The sequence below is a fragment of the Lathyrus oleraceus genome, chromosome 7, assembly GCF_024323335.1.
Source record: "Lathyrus oleraceus cultivar Zhongwan6 chromosome 7, CAAS_Psat_ZW6_1.0, whole genome shotgun sequence".
In the NCBI taxonomy this organism is placed as follows: Eukaryota; Viridiplantae; Streptophyta; class Magnoliopsida; order Fabales; family Fabaceae; genus Lathyrus; species Lathyrus oleraceus.
Genome location: NC_066585.1, coordinates 220488030 through 220490658, shown reverse-complemented (window position 1 = coordinate 220490658; position 2629 = coordinate 220488030).

Below are 2629 nucleotides of genomic sequence, written 5' to 3'. Positions count from 1 at the left end.
GACATTAAGGTTACATCCATTTACAAAGCTTAATATGTTTCCACAATAAAAGTCAATGAATTATTGGATCCTTACTCACGTTTGAAATGTCCATTGATGAAAAATTAGGAAAAAAGAGTAAAGGTGTGGCTTTTTCAAAGTAGAAACTAAAGATTATGATGATCAGGTAGAATGCGATGCTGGTGAAAATGTGACTGAGTTCATTTCCATGCTAGCAAAGAGCTTTAGCATGGTCATGAGAAGACATAATGTTTATAACAATGTCAAAAACAATAAATAATAGAACTCAAAAGGTGTCAACTTTACGAGTAAAGGAAAAGATGGATAAAAAACAAAGGCAATGAAATCCAATGTTATGGATGTGAAGGTTTTGGACATATTCAGGATGAATGTCCAAATTATCTTTGAAAATAGAAAAAAGGTCTATAATGCCACTTTCTCTGATGATGAGTCAAATAAAGAAAGTGAGTATGGTCAAGTTAGCATTATAATGGCGTTTATGACTCTCAAAAGATAAAATTAAGAAGTTCCTCAGTATAATAGTAATACTAGTAATGATGACTTATCTAATGATGTCCCTGCTGAAGCATACAAGATTTTATACCTCAAATAGATTGAAGAATCTCAAGTTGTTGAAAAGCAAAGGGAGATATTTGAGGCCCTTCTTCAAGACAAAACTCGTCTCATGCAAACAATCTCATAATTATAGAAATAAGTTGGCAATCAAAGCTCCAAACCTGAAGGTATGACCAAATATATTTGCATGTTAAATTATGGGAATGAGAACCTTGAGGAAATTCAAGGGGTTGACAAGTCATCAAAAGAGGAATTGGATATACTTGTGAGCCATCCAACTCAAAGAAAATGGTTGTCACATTGGTTCAGAAAACATAATTCATAATGTCTAGTTAAAAGTTTCAATAACCTTCAATAACCATATTCTCTTGGTTATGATACTACTATGGTCGACGTGGTCACATACGACCTCACTACTACAAACTATATAGAATAACATCATAGCACAATCAGCCACATCTTTAATGGAAGATTAGGTCTAATGTGTGTCCTCAACAACTTTGTGTCGCAACCTGAAAAATACAGTGCGCGAAAAAAACAACCGGCGAAAGAAAAGACAGAAGAGTCGCCACCGTGCGTTATTCATCCCAACGGAGGGAAAGGAAACGCTCGAAGTAAACCTGAAAAAAGGAAAGGACAAGACAGGGTCTCGCAACCAAATCTTGGGTTCGGGAGTCGGTTATGCGAAGGGAAGGTATTAGCACCCCTACGCATCTGTAGTACTCTACGGGATCCACTTTTGTAGTTTTCGTCTAAAGGGTGTGAGTTTATCTTGTGCTGTTTACCAAAAAAAAAAAAGGGTTAAATGAAAATGACTCGCGCGGATGTCGCATCCACTGCATACGTATCTCATCTGAATATGAGAATCAGAGTCTTCGTAGCTCGGCTGACCTATGGGTTGGGGGATGTGTGCTCGCTAAGACATCGCGTCTTATGCCTACGTATCTCATCTGGAATGAGAATCAGAGCAAGCCGTAGTTCGGCTAACTACGGGGTTATGGATTGGGTTTTGGACGAACGACGTCACTACGCAATCTACCGGATGCTCGACCTTTGGAGACTTACTCGCCTGTAGTAGAAGGAGTAAACGTGTTGCTTTGGGTTTTAGGGTTTGGGATGCTCGAGGGCAAACAGACAGTCCTTGACGAAGGAACCGCGCTACATGTGGGGATATGAATACAAAACACAAAACATGTATCTCAAAGTAAAATGCCACCAAGGGGCTCAAACATTGCCTCCTATCGAGGTCTTCCAGCTAAGAAAGCGATAAAGTATGAGAGAGGGAAAAAATTACCACACGGATAAAGATCCGAAGTTACAGCAATTAAAGGAATGGGAAACCCAGGGATCCTTCCAAGCTAAACACCATTAAAGAAAGTGAGTCAGTACAGGTAATCGGAATGAAATCTCCAGGGGGTATCCCACAAATAAAGTGGGAAACCCCGCAAGTTATCCCTGCAAAAGTTAGGTGCCTGATTGGAGAAGAAAAATCAAATGGCAGGGTTTGCTTGAGCTGAAAGTCTGTGAGTCAGAATGAACCTTTCAGAGTTGCCTGGAGGTTGCTGCAGAGTAGCTTGTAGGTTTCCCTTCAGGTTTTGTCCAGTGTTTTGTTCCAAGGAAACCTCAGAGTATTTTGCTTCTCTCCCTTTTTCTCAAGTGAATCTCCCAGTGTAACTCCAAGTGTGTTTTCCTCTACTAAAACTTCAGTATTTATAGACTGATTTTCGTGGGTAATGGGCTCAAATGAGGGAGACCCAAGTCCAAAATAATTTGTTATATTTTATTTATTTATTTTATTTATTTATTTAATTAATTAAATTATTTTATTATTTTTTTTTTTTCGGTTTTTTTTTCGGTTTTTTTTTTTTTTTTTTTTTTTTTTTCAGGAAAAATGAAGGGTAAATTTTGGGGTATTACAGCTGCCCCTATTCAATCAACTGGAGACCCGGAAAGAAGATGGCAGTTGCTTTCGTACTTTCGAGGTATCAAGGGATTGAATACAATAAAAGCCCGAAAATTTGCACTGAAGTGAAGTGAAGTAACAATGTCTGTC